The sequence below is a fragment of the Carcharhinus amblyrhynchos genome, chromosome 19 (genome assembly GCF_965287045.1).
Source record: "Carcharhinus amblyrhynchos chromosome 19, sCarAmb.v2.hapA, whole genome shotgun sequence".
NCBI classification, from domain to species: domain Eukaryota; kingdom Metazoa; phylum Chordata; class Chondrichthyes; order Carcharhiniformes; family Carcharhinidae; genus Carcharhinus; species Carcharhinus amblyrhynchos.
The window spans coordinates 8387525-8402296 of NC_137342.1; the positions used below are offsets into that span (position 1 = coordinate 8387525).

Genomic DNA, 14772 nt, shown 5'->3' on the forward strand with positions numbered 1-14772 from the left:
CCCTAACTACACTGTCCCCAATTACCATTACAATCCTCTTTACTTCTTCTGCTTTGACCTGTGTCTGCACCCCTGCACCGTGGGCAGTTTGCTCGTCCACCTTGCAGCCCTCGTTCTTGTCCACACTGGGAGCAAGGATCTCAAACCTGTTGTGCAGATTCAGGGGCTGAGGCTTTTGGGTACCCCCCTCCTTCCTCCCCACACCCCCATCCATCCTCTCACCCTTCCTCCCCACACCCCCCTCCACCCTCTCACCCTTCCTCCCCACACCCCCCTCCACCCTCTCACCCTTCCTCCCCACACCCCCCTCCACCCTCTCACCCTTCCTCCCCACACCCCCCTCCACCCTCTCACCCTTCCTCCCCACACCCCCCTCCACCCTCTCACCCTTCCTCCCCACACCCCCCTCCACCCTCTCACCCTTCCTCCCCACACCCCCATCCATCCTCTCACCCTTCCTCCCCACACCCCCCTCCACCCTCTCACCCTTCCTCCCCACACCCCCCTCCACCCTCTCACCCTTCCTCCCCACACCCCCCTCCACCCTCTCACCCTTCCTCCCCACACCCCCTTCCACCCTCTCACCCTTCCTCCCCACACCCCCCTCCACCCTCTCACCCTTCCTCCCCACACCCCCCTCCACCCTCTCACCCTTCCTCCCCACACCCCCCTCCACCCTCTCACCCTTCCTCTCCACATCCCCCTCCACCCTCTCACCCTTCCTCTCCACATCCCCCTCCACCCTCTCACCCTTCCTCCCCACATCCCCCTCCACCCTCTCACCCTTCCTCCCCACACCCCCCTCCACCCTCTCACCCTTCCTCTCCACACCCCCCTCCACCCTCTCACCCTTCCTCTCCACACTCCCCTCCACCCTCTCACCCCTCCTCCCCTCAGCAACCCCCTCCTGTTCCAGACCCTCAGAGTTAGTCAGTTTAGGGGGTTTGACTTTCTCTTGTCACACATTATCCAGGTTACACTCCCCGCCCCTGATCAGACTCAGTGTCTGAAGCTCAGAGTCCAGCTTGTCTACTTTGAGCTGGAGCTTCTCGAGCAACCAGCACTTACTGCACACATGGCAGACCAGGAGTGTCTCCCACTCTCACCGCCAGCCATTGATGTGTTTGGAAGGATTTTGCAAGTTGACTATTATAGAATCTTAGTTGGGCTGTATTTGGAACATGGTGTTCAATTCTGGTCGCCGCACATCTGGAAGGATGTGGAGGCTTTGGAGAGAGTACAGAAAAGATTTACCAGGATGTTGCCTGATATGGAGGGCATTAGCTATGAGGAGAGATTGGAGAAACTTGCTTTATTCTCACTGGAAAGACAACGGTTGAGGGTGCCCTGATAGAGGTCTGCAAGATTATGAGGGGCATGGACAGAGTGGATAGTCAGAAGCTTTGTCCCAGGGTTGAAGAGTCAATTACTAGGGGGCGTAAGTTTAAGGTGCGAGGGGCAAGGTATAAAGGAGATGTACGAGGCGAGATTTTAACACAGAGATGGTGGGCGCCTGGAGTTCGCTGCTCGGGGAGGTGGTGGAAACAGATACACCACTGACTTTGAGGGGCATCTTGACAAATACGTGAATAGGATGGGAATAGAGGGATATGGAACTTCTGGTTCAGAGGCAGGGACACTACCCACTGATTGTTAGTTTGTTTTTTGGACTGGCGAACACTGTTCATTTTCATATTGCTGTTTGCGGGATTTTGCTGTGTGCTGATAGGCTGTAACACTCGCTACGTAATAACAGACGCTGCACGTCAAAAATACTTCAATGGCTGAAGATGTTTCACTTCTCTTCAAGTCTTTCCTTGCAAAATGGCTGAATGAATGTCCGTTACGCCAAGATGCCGTGGCCTCATGGGCAGGACCAGTAGCCAATGTTGGAAGCAATTGTTGAGAAGCTTTAGGGAGACTGATAGAAGATAACTTGTATCATAGAATCCCTACCGTGCAGAAGGAGACCATTCGGCCCATCAAGTCTGCACCAACAGCAATCCCACCCAGGCCCTATCCCGTAGCCCCACATATTTACCCTGATAATCTTGGCACTAAGCATCGATTTAGCACAGCCAATCCATCTAACACGCACATCTTTGGGACGAAATTGGAGCACCAGGAGGAACCCACACAGACATGGGGAGAACATGAAAACTTCACACAGACAGTGACCCGAGGTGGGAATTGAACCCAGGTCTCTGCTGTTGTGAGGCAGCAGTGCTAACCACTGTGTCACTGAGGGTTGATGCAGTGGAGTAATACTTCCCTTCCAGTGTTTGGGACAGCGCCAGACCGAGACACTTGCAGCAAGAGTGGACGCAAAACTTGCCGAATTTGGGATATTCCAGCGTGTCAAGTGCAAACAAGTTAGGTCAGCAGCTTCGGAATTTTCTGCACAATCATGATGTGAGGTGTGGAGGATGTGAAACGCCAGACAATGAGGATTCAACACCGTACTGATGTATTCCTATTCCTGCCACCATTTACACTGTTCCTTCTCCTCGTGAGTAAAGTTTACAAGTAAGGCTTAGATTAACACTGCAATGAAGTTACCATGAAATTCCCATAATCGCCACGCTCCAGCGCCAGTTTGGGTCAATGCACCCTAACCAGCGCGTCTTACAGACTGTGGGAGGAAACTGGAGCAGCCGGAGGAAACCCATGCAGACACAGGAAGAATGTGCAAACTCCACACAGATCGCCACCCAAGCCGGGAATCCTGTCTGGAGATAATATACATCTCTTTAACCTAAGCTAATGCTGTCTCCACTCGCATTGTCTGCATCTTTAAGACTTGAATAACAGGTTAGCTGCAAAGACTTGCATTCTAATCAGTATTCTGTATACTGTGCGTCTCTTTATATGCCTTTGTCTGATCAGAACCTTCCACACACTCGACAAAGGAACACCGTTTCCGAAAGCTTGTGGGATTACTATCAAATAAACTGGTTGGACTTAAACCTGGTGTTGTCAGACTTCTTACTGTGAAGGAATAACAGAACACCTCTCCACCTGACTGAAACGTAGGAAGGAGTATAGTTACAAGCACAGGCCATTCAGCCCGTCAAATCTGGTTCAACGTTCAATTATATCATGGCTGATCTGAGCTTTAACTCCATTTACTCAATGTTGCTTATCAGTAAAATTCCACTGATCTGGATATTGAAAATTCCAGTTGTTCCCCTCCCCTGACATCCCCCCCACAATGTCCTTGAAAAGGACAAAGAGGTGGGCAAAGAGTTCCAGAGGTTTGCCTGCTTTGCAATTTACATGGATGCCCGTGAATGCCTCTGACCTTCGGGTAAGCATTCTCCAAGGCGGCCTTCACGACACACGACAGCGCAGAGTCGCTGAGCAGAGACTGATAGCCAAGTTCCGCACACATGAGGACGGTCTCAACAGGGATCTTGGGTTCATGTCGCACTATCTGTAACCCCCGTGGCTTGCCTGGGTTTGCAAAACCTCACTCACTGTGCTGTCTGGAGACAATACACATCTCTTTAACCTGTGATCAGTGCTCCTTCCACACACATTGTCGGCCACTTTAGGACTTGAACAGCAGGTTAGGTGTAAAGATTCGCATTCTAATCAGTAATCTGTAAACTGTCTGTGCTTTATATGCTCTGTCCGAGGCCAGAACTCTCCATTCACCTGACGAAGGGGCTAACCCCGAAAGCTAGTGAGCGTACTATCAAATAAATCGGTTGGACTTAAACCTGGTGTTGTCAGACTTTTTACTGTGTTTACCCCAGTCCAACGCCAGCATACCCACATCATAAGTTTTTCACTCAGAGGGTGGAAGGTGTGTGAAATCAGCTGCCAGCGGTGGTGGTGGAGGTGGATTCATTAGGGTCTTTTAAGAGACTTTTGGATAAGTACATGGGACTGAGTAAGATGGAGGGTTATAGGTAAGCCTAGTAGGTAGGGACATGTTCGGCGTGACTTGTGGGCCAAAGGGCCTGTTTGTGCAGTAGTTTTTCTATGTTTCTATGAAATTAGAGCATGTTTTGGCCTCACCTACATTCTGTGGTTTCGCCAATGTTGACAACCTTGCTCGCTCCAATTCCCTTGGCGGGCAGCATGGTAATATTCCAGCCAAAATGTTTTCAGACATTGAACTTCCCCATTTTCATGTAATGACAGAACCTCTCTTTATGTGACACCGTATCACCTGGTTCAGAAATGTCCCAAGTTTCTTTTCCACGATAGCTTTCTGTACCAGACACATTTAGAATTACGGTATCACAAAATCCCGACAGTACTAAAGAAGCCATTCGGCCCATCAAGCCTGGACCGACAACAATCCCAGCCAGGTTTTACCCCACATATTTATCCTGCTAATCCCCTGATACAACTTAGCATGGCCAATCTACCCAACCCACACATCTTTGGACTATGGGAGGAAACTGAAGCACCCAGAGCAAACCCGCACAGATACGGGGAGAATGTGCAAACTCCACACAGAAGTCATCGAAGGCCAGAACTGTAGTCAGGTCCCTCATGCTCTGAGGCAGCAGTGCTACCATGCTGCCCGCCCACAACTGTTCCACTTCTTTTTTGAAAAATGTACATTAGTTTCTAGATTGAGTTTCCCAATTACAATTGAAGAGTTTGTTCATAAATGCCAATGGTGTGTGGTTAACCTCTGGGACTCCATATTTTAATTAGGATGAAACAGTAGCCTGGGTGACTGCAGTTAGAGCTTAATGGGCTGGCAGGGAAGGAGAGTAAGTTTATTTGCCTCACACATATTTCTAAACCCTATTACAGATTCTGCATCTGATTTTTAAGACTAAAGAACAAGAACAAAGAAACATACAGCACAGGAACAGGCCCTCTGGATCTCCAAATCGTGCTGATTTCGATGCCCTAACTAAACCAAAAAAAACCTTTTGCCTTACTCCATATCCCTCTATTCCCTTCCTATTCACGAACCCATCCAGGTGCCTCTTCAATGTTGCTCATATACCTGCTTCCACCACCCTCTTTGGCAGCACGTTCCAGGCACCCACCATCTCTGCCTGAGAAAGCTTCCGCCCTGCACATCATCCCAAAACTTTCCCTCTCTCACCTTGAACCAGTGCCCCCTCTGTCAACAAGTTTCCCAGACAAAACTTAACAATATTCTAATTCAGAAATAAAACAATCATTTAAACGATGAGAACATACGCATCGGTGGCACACATTACAGGAACTCACTGGTAAAGGGGTTATCCAGGAATCACTCAGTCACTGACATTATTCATTCACCCTCTGTTTCGTGTCTTGATTGGAAATAGAGAGCCTCTGACTATCTATGTCTGTCTACGTCTCTAATAATTTTGTAGACCTGTATCAGGCTTCCCCTCAGCCTCCGTCTTACATGTCCTTTTTAACTAAGAAGTACGTTTAGAAAGCAATCAAACTGATCAGTTTGTATCTGTTTTTACTGAAAGGCTTAGACATAGAACGTAGAACATAGAACACTACAGCACAAACAGGCCCTTCGGCCCACAAGTTGCACCGATCATATCCATACCTACCAGGCCTATCTATAACTCCCCCAGAAGTCTCTTAAAAGACCCCAGCGAGTTTACCTCTACTATCACCGACGGCAGTCGATTCCACTCACTCGCCACCCTCTGAGTGAAAAACTTACCCCTGACATCTCCTCTGTACCTACTCCCCAGCACCTTTAACCTGTGTCCTCTCGTAGCGACCATTTCAGCCCTGGGAAATAGCCTCCGAGAATCCACCCTATCTATATCTCAATAGCCTCCGAGAATCCACCCTATCTATACCTCAACAGCCTCCGAGAATCCACCCTATCTATACCTCAATAGCCTCCGAGAATCAGAATTATTTCTGAATTAGAATGTTGTTAAGTTTTGTCTGGGAAACCTGTTGTCAAGCTTACTGAGGAAATCTTGCCCAGTTCATGAGCCACTCTTTGCCATTTCAGTGGGGAATACAATGAGGTTTCCCAGAACTGCAGCACACAGTTTTCAGTTCAGGAGTTCACTTTCCAGTTGAAATGAGGACAATGGCCTTGTATTACATGTTAATGATTCAAATCCAATCAAAAAGGGAGAAACACGGCCAGAATTTGCCAATCCAAGCACTGTTTCGCTGAGCAGTGTAACTAACTCATTCTAAATTTTACTTGCCATCATGGTGACGCAGCGGTTAGCACTGCTACCCCACAGTTCTAGGCACCCGGATTCAATTCCAGGGTCACTGTCTGTGTAGAGGTTGCACATTCTCCCTGTGTCTACGTGGGTTTTCTCCAGGTGCTCCTGTTTCCTCCCACAGAGATGTGCAGGTTACGTGGATTGGCCATGCTAAATTAAAGTTTATTTATTAGTCACAAGTCGGCATACTCCAATGAAGTTACTTACTGTGAAAATCCCCTGGTTGCCACAGTCCAGCACCTGTTTGGGTACATTGAAGGAGAATTTGGCATCGCCAATCTCCCTAACCTGCATATCTTTGGACTGGGGGAGGAAACCAGAGCACCTGGAGGAAACCCAGGCAGGCATGGGGAGAATGTACAAATTTCACAAGATGTGTAGGTTAAATGGATTAGCAATGGGAAATGTGTGGGGTTACGATGGGGAAGAGGGCCTGGGTAAGACACTCTGTCAGAAAGCTAGAGCAGGCATGACAGGGTGAATGGTCTATTCCGCACTGTAGAAATTTGATGATAATGCAAAATTGTTTTGCATCAAGGTGAACTGCTGAATGTTTTTGCAATTCATAATTCCATTGGTTTACAAGTTATCATTTTTGAATCTTCTGTCCTGGATTTAACCTTTCTTAAGAGAAGGGGGATGTTTGCCTTTGTTTTAGTGTTGCATTATTGCAACGTGATTTAGGAGCTGCTTTGTAATGTGTGGATGTGCATGTATATAGACAGAATGCCATATCACTCACCATGACACTACAATCTGTGTACAGAGCAACAATATAACACTCCAACGCAGCTGGTGTGTCCTGAGTAACATGTTCAACGTCCACTTCATTGGAGCTTAGAAGGGTGAGAAGGGGTCTCATGAAACTTATAAAAGGATTAGACAGGGTAGATTCAGAAAGAATGTTCCCAGTGGTGGGGGAGTCCAGAACGAGGGGGTCATAGTTTGAGGGTAAGGGGTAAACATTTTAGGACTGAAGTGAGGAGAAATGTCTTCACCCAGAGGATGGTCGATCTGTGGAATTCACTACTACAGAAAATAACTGAGGTCAAAATATTGTCTGATCTGAGAAGAAATTAGATGTAGCTCTTGGAGTGAAAGGGATCAAGAGAGATGGAGGGAAGTTGGGATCAGGATGTGAAGTTTGATGATCAGCAAATATCAAAATGAATAGCGGTGCAGGCTTGAAGGGCCAAATGGCCTACTCCTGGTTCTAGCTTCCATAACAAGCGTTCCTCGAACAATGTTTTGACCCCAACTTCATTCTGTGGCAATGAATTCCACCGATTCATCACTCTCTGGGTAAAAAAAGTTTCTCCTCAACTTAATCTGTGTTTTTCTTTCATTCATGGGACATGGGCGTTGCTGGTTGGCTAGTATTTTACGGTCCATCCCTCATTACCTGAGGGCAGTTAAGAGTCAACCACATTGCTGTGGCTCTGGAGTCACATGTAGACCACAGGTAAGGATGATAGATTTCCTTCCCTAAAGGACATTAGTAAACCAGGTGAGTTTTTTTTTTGACAATTGACAATGGTTTCATGGTCATCAGTAAATTCTTAATTCCAGATATTTTTTGTTAGATTTAAATTTACCAACTGCTGTGGTGAGATTCGAACCGAGGTCCCCAGAACATTAACTGAGTTTCTGGATTAACAGTCTATTGATAATACCACGAGGCCATCACCACCCCTTTTGAAAGTGTGTGATTATTTTGATCTTCTGGGAGTCACAAGATGTAGACCAGAATCGGCCTACAATTAATCCAGTTTACTTCTATGGGTTCACATTCATAGCTCCTTGAGTGTGGAGTCTTAGGTGGACAGAATAGTGAAGAAGGCATTTGGCATGCTTGGTCAGAACACTGGATACTGGAGTTGGGATGTCTTGCTGAGATTGTACACGACATTAGTAAGGCCATACTCAGAATACTGGTCACCCTGTTATAGAAAGAATATTATTAAACTAGAAAGAGTGCAGAAAAGATTTACTGGGGTACCAGTGGGACTTGATGGTTTGAGTTATAAGGAGAGGCTGGATAAACTGGGACTTTTTTCTCTGGAGCAAAGGAGATTTAGGGATGATCTTGTAGAGGTCTTTAAAATAATCACCACACTTGCGGAAGGATATATTGACCTTGGATGGAGTGCAGAGAAGGTTCACTAGGCTGATACCGGAGATGAGGGGGTTAGCCTATGAAGAGAGACTGAATAGACTGGGTCTGTACTCGTTGGAGTTTAGAAGGCTGAGGTGGGGTCTTATAAGATAATGAAGGGGATGGATAGGGTAGAGGTAGAGAGATTCTTCCCGCTTAGAAAGGATAGCAGGACTAGAGGGCACAGCCTCAAGATAAAGGGGGGGGAGGTTGCAATTTAGATTGGAGTTGAGGAGGAACTTCTTCACTCAAAGGGTGGTAAATCTCTGGAATTCTCTGCCCATTGAAGTGGTGGAGGCTACCTCGCTGAATATATTTAAGTCATGGATAGATAGGTTTCTGACAGACAAAGGTTATGGGGAGAAAGCGGGAAATTGGAACTGATCCACTTCAGATCAGCCATGATCTTATTGAATGGCGGGGCAGGCTTGAAGGGCTAGATGGACTACTCCTGCTCCTATTTCTTATGTTCTTATAATAAGGGGCATAGATCAGCTAGATAATCAAATCTTTTTCCAAAGGTAAGGGAGTCTAAAACCAGAGGGCATAGGTTTAAGATGAGAGGGCAGAGATACAAAAGTATCCAGAGGGTAGTTTTTTCACACAGAGGATGGTGAGTGTCCGGAACAAGCTGCCCGAGGTAGTAGTAAAGGCGGATACAATTTTCTGTTTTAAAAAGCATTTAGATAGGTTTATGGGTGTGATGGGTATAGAGGGATGTGGACCAAATGCGGGCAATTGGAATTAGCATAGGGGTTTAAAAAAAGAAGGGTCACGTGGACAAGTTGGGCCAAAGGGCTATTTAAAGATCGCTTCTTGGCCTTTTGGCTAAGATCAAGTGTAGTATCGACATGCTGCGCTTGGTTGAATTCAGGTTACGTTCTAGTTTCATTTGAAGCAATTTTTAAAAGCGGCACCTCGGCCTTTTGGCTAAGATGCAAATGAGATCAAGCCTTGGAGGAGAAGCTACGCCTACTCCAATCAGCTTGGATCATGTAGGTCAAACCCAAGACAGGAGGTGAGAGCCCTGTCTTGTCAGCTTGGATCGGGAATGTCCCAACTTGTTGGGACTCTGAATCGGATTTGATTTGATCGAATTGGAATAAAAACAAAAAAAAGGTAAATACTGACTGGTTCCCTGAAGAAAAATTGAATCTCAGGAGAGAAAGTTCACGTCCTCCATCAGCCTCAATTTCTCTCATTGGCACAGGCACCAGACGGTGACATGTTAATAATAGACTTGACTTCACAGACGAACGCATCTTGAAAAGTAAATTACAAGGTGAAATGTTTGCACTGATTACCCTGTCACCACCTCTTTTCAAACATGAACAGAGTAGAATCATTACAATGGGTGCTACAGAGCCAATTCTGGTTCGAGCTGATTTTGAAACTCAATTAATGCTCTCCCATCGGGTTATTTCCTGACTAAGCCGATATCTCAAGATAAATTGGTGATTCTTTTTGACGTTCACATCAATGCTTAATCGAAGGTATGTGCGCACCACTTATTCCCTCTGCAAATTACTTGGGTTAAGCACACCAGGATATCTTTAACGTTAAATCACCAGACTGCATCTCTCATTATCAATGTAACTAATAGCCCGTGGTCTGGGATTTGCACTCGAGTTGTTTTCATTGTCATTCAATACAAAATCAACACAACCATGGGAAATATCACAGGACTTTATTGCACTCTGCGTAATTGCTGTTTCTAAAAATTAAGTAGTGTGCAAGGATATTAATGGGAATTGTTTTTGTGTTAGTTTAAAACCATTGCGTGAGTTGATAAATCAATAAACACTGCAGAAAGCCTCAACATAAAGGGACTTGAGGGCACTTGTGCACAAAACACAGAAAGATAGCACAGAGATACAGCAGGAAGGCTAATGCAATTTTGGCCCTTATTTCAATGGGGTTGGCATATAAGGGTAGGGAAGTCTTGCTGCAACTGTACAAGGCACTGGTGAGACCACATCTGAAGTACATTCAGCAGTATTGGTCTGCTTATTTGTGGAAAGACAACAATTCTCCCATGCATTTACTCCGTGCATTTACCCTGTTAGTTCCATTGACACTAAGCATGACCAACCTACCTAAGATGTGGATGTGCCGGCGTTGGACTGTGGTAAACACAGTAAAAAGTCTGACAACACCAGGTTTAAGTCCAACCGATTTATTTGGGAGTAAATTCACTAGCTTTTGGGTTAGCCCCTTCGTCAGGTGAATGGAGAGTTCTGGCCTCACACAGAGCGTATAAAGCACAAACAGTTTACAGATTACTGATTAGAATGCGAATCTTTACACCTAACCTGCTGTTCAAGTCTTAAAGTGGCTGACAATGTGAGTGGAAGGTGCACTGATCACAGGTTAAAGAGATGTGTATTGTCTCCAGACAGTACAGTGAGTGAGGTTTTGCAAACCCAGGCAAGTCATGGGGGTTACAGATAGTGCGACATGAGCCCAAGATCCTTGTTGAGACCGTCCTTATGTGTGCAGAACTTGGCTATCTCAGGAGATAGCATTGGCATTCTTGGCATTCTCCAAGGCGGCCTTCACGACACATGACAGCGCAGAGTCGCTGAGCAGAGACTGATAGCCAAGTTCCGCACACATGAGGACGGTCTCAACAAGGATCTTGGGCTCATGTCGCACCATCTGTAACCCCCGTGACTTGCCTGGGTTTGCAAAACCTCACTTACTGTACTGTCTGGAGACAATACACATCTCTTTAACCTGTGATCAGTGCTCCTTCCACTCACATTGTCGGCCACTTTAAGACTTGAACAGCAGGTTAGGTGTAAAGATTCACATTCTGATCAGTAATCTGTAAACTGTTTGTGCTTTATATGCTCTGTGTGAGGACAGAACTCTCCATTCACCGGACGAAGGGGCTAACTCGAAAGCTAGTGAATTTACTACCAAATAAATCGGTTGGACTTGAACCTGGTGTTGTCAGACTTTTTACTCAATCTACCTAACCCTTTGGACCGTAGAAGGAAACCAGAACACCCAGAAGAATCCCACACAGACACGGGGAGAATGTGCAAACTCTGCATAGACGGTGACCCAAGTCAGGAATCGAACCCGGATCCCTGGCGCAGTGAGGCAGCAACTGTGCTAACCACTGTGCCACCATGTTGCCTGTCGACTGTGGGAGGAAAATGGAGCACCCGGAGGAAACCCACACAGACATGGGGAGAACATGCAGACTCCACACAGACAGTGACCCGAGGTCAGAATCGAATCTGGGTCTCTGGGTGTAGCACCTTCTCATGCCCTCTGTTTATGGTACCATACCTATCAGGTTAATCAGGACTCCTATTGGTTCATTTCAAACAAATTAAAGGTGCCATCCCCTAAGAACAAGCCCTCCATACACACAAGATTTGCTCAGATGAGGCAGATCGCAACAGACACTGAAAGATGCCCCTCATAAGAACAGCATATGGCACTTGACTCATCGATCGACAGTTCCGACGCGCCACAGTGAAAAACCTGCACCGACATCCTCAGAAGACAAACACGGGACACGACGGACAGAGTACCCCTCGTCATCCAGTACTTCCCCAGAGCAGAGAAGCTACGACATCTTCTCCAGAGCCTTTAACATGTTATAAATGAAACAAACATCTCACCAAGGCCATCCCCACACCCCCACATCTTGCCTTCAAACAAATTGCGTACAGTTCTGGTCGCCGCATTATAAGAAAGATGTGGAGGCATTGGAAAGGGTGCAGAGGAGGTTTACCAGGATGTTGCCTGGTATGGTGGGATGGTCTTATGAGGAAAGGCTGAGGGACTTGAGGTTATTTTCGTTAGAGAGAAGAAGGTTAAGAGGTGACATAATTGAGCATACAAGATGATCAGAGGATTAGATCGGGTGGACAGTGAGAGCCTTTTTCCTCGGATGGTGATGGCTAACACGAGGGGACATAGCTTTAAATTAAGGGGTGATAATTATAGGATGGATGTCAGAGGTAGGTTCTTTACTCAGAGGGTAGTAAGAGGGTGGAATGCCCTGCCTGCAGCAGTTGTGGACTCGCCAACTTTAAGGGCATTCAAATGGTCAGTGGATAGGCATATGGATAACATTGGAATAGTTTAGGTTAGAGGGCCATTAGATCGGTTCCACTGGTTAGCGCAACATCGAGGGCCAAAGGGCCTGTACTGCACTGTAATGTTCAATGTTCTAACTGCACAATCTCAAACAAACCATTGTCCGCAGCAAACTACCCAGCCTTCAGGAGAACAGTGATCATGACACCACACAACCCTGCCACAGCGACCTCTGCAAGACGTGCCAGATCATCGACATGGATGCCATCATCTCACCTGAGAACATCATCCACACGTGACATACTCTTGCAACTCGGCCAATGTTGTCTACCTGATACGCTGCAGGAAAGGATGTCCTGAGGCTTGGTACACTGGGGAGACCGTGCAGACGCTACGACAACGGATGAATGAACACCGCTCGACAATCACCAGGCAGAAGTGTTCTTTTTCTGTCAGGGAACACTTCAACGGTCGCAGGCATTCAGCCTCTGATCTTCGGGTAAGCGTTATCCAAGGCGGTCTTCACAACGCATGACAATGCAGAATTGCAGAGCAGAAACTGATAATCAAGTTCCGCACACATGAGGACAGCCCCAACTGGGATCTTGGGTTCATGTCACACTATCCATAACCCCCCACAACTTGCCTTGGCTTGCAAAATCTCAACAACAGTCCTAGCTGGAGATAATACACATCTCTTTAGCCTGTGCTTAACCCTCTCTCCACTCATATTGTCTGCACCTTTAAGACTTGATTACCTGTAAAGACTCGCATTCCAACCATTATCTTGTAAATTGAGCCTATGTTTTTATATGCCTGGTTTGTGAACAGAACTCCCACTCACCTGATGAAGGAGCAACACTCTAAAAGCTCGTGCTACCAAATAAACCTGTTGGATGTTAACCTGGTGTTGTGAAACTTCTTGCTGTGCTGGTCCCAGTCCAATGCCGACATCTCCATACCTTGCTCAGTTCTGACAGTCATCACCAGGTGGCGTGCCTGTATCGGGAGACGACGATAACACAGGCAGAGAGGAAACGGGAGATTTCATTCATGGGGAGAATTCAGATCAGTCCTTGCAATGGTCACAGAGATATTTAGACCTGAAACAACACATAAAGACAAAAAAAATCTGAATGCTTGTTTAGATAAAGGAATAAATTTAGGGATCTAATTGGAATTTTAACACTGCAATTACACTCATGAGTACAATTACGTTTGTTTAATTAAGAATCTTACATTTATTCTGTGTCCATGAGCGTGAGAATTCCCTGCCACTCCAGGAGTCCAAGATACAAAATATCCATCATGGAAATTACAGCTGGGATTCTCCGATGACACCCACGGTTGGGGTTCTCTGGTCCTGCTGCTGTGAATGGATATTTGTCTCCCCCCCCCCCCCGACTTCCCCCACTTCCCCCCTTCCCCTCCCCTCCCTTCCCCCCTTTCCCCCTTCCCCCCCTCCCCGTACCCCCATTTCCCCTCCCTCTTCCCCTTCCCCTCCCCCCTTCCCCTCCTTCCCTCCCCTCTTCCCCCCTTCCTCCCCCTTCCCCTCCCCTCTTCCCCCCTTCCCCTCCCCTCTTCCCCTCCCCCGTTCCCCCACTTCCTGTCCCCCCTTCCCCTCCCCCTTCCCCCCTCCCCGCGCTTTACCCCCCTCCCCCCCGCTTCCCCCCCTTCCCCCCCTGCTTTCCCCCCCCCTGGCTTTCCCCCCCTTCCCCCCCCTCCCCCCCCCCCGGTTTTCCCCCCCCTTCCCCCCCCCCCGGTTTTCCCCCCCTTCCCCCCCTGCTTCCCCCCCCTTCCCCCCTCCCTTCCCCCCCGCGCTTTACCCCCCTCCCCCCCGCTTCCCCCCTTCCCCCCCTGCTTTCCCCCCCCCTGGCTTTCCCCCCCTTCCCCCCCTGCTTTCCCCCCCTTCCCCCCCTCCCCCCCCCCGGTTTTCCCCCCCTTCCCCCCCCCCCGGTTTTCCCCCCCTTCCCCCCCCCCGGTTTTCCCCCCCTTCCCCCCCTGCTTTCCCCCCCTTCCCCCCTCCCTTCCCCCCCTGCTTTCCCCCCCTTCCCCCCCTGCTTTCCCCCCCTCCCCCCCTGCTTTTCCCCCCTTCCCCCCCGCTTCCCCCCCTTCCCCCCTCCTTTTCCCCCCCTCCCCCCTCCTTCCCCGCCCCCCCCTTCCCCCCCCCTTCCCCCCAAACCTCCCCCCCATGAAGGGGATTTAATCATAATACCGAACATAGGGAACTAAGCAGCTAATATTTGAATATAAGGTTTTTAAATGAAAAACTAATGAGGGTAATAAAAGGCACTTAATGTTAATTAATTGTTAAATCTAACTGATTGTTAGCCCAAGGTTTTCTTGTATCGGAGAGTGGACTGAAAACTCAATTACAGTGTA

The 14772-nt window shown here is 47.8% G+C and overlaps 1 non-coding gene across 1 annotated transcript; it reads left to right on the forward strand.

Annotated features, from left to right (window-relative positions):
* Positions 1–9139: 9139 nt before the first annotated feature.
* On the forward strand, positions 9140–9335 carry LOC145355666 (U2 spliceosomal RNA). Its single transcript, XR_013889024.1, has one exon. It is a non-coding gene; the product is annotated as a U2 spliceosomal RNA (small nuclear RNA).
* Positions 9336–14772: the final 5437 nt, after the last annotated feature.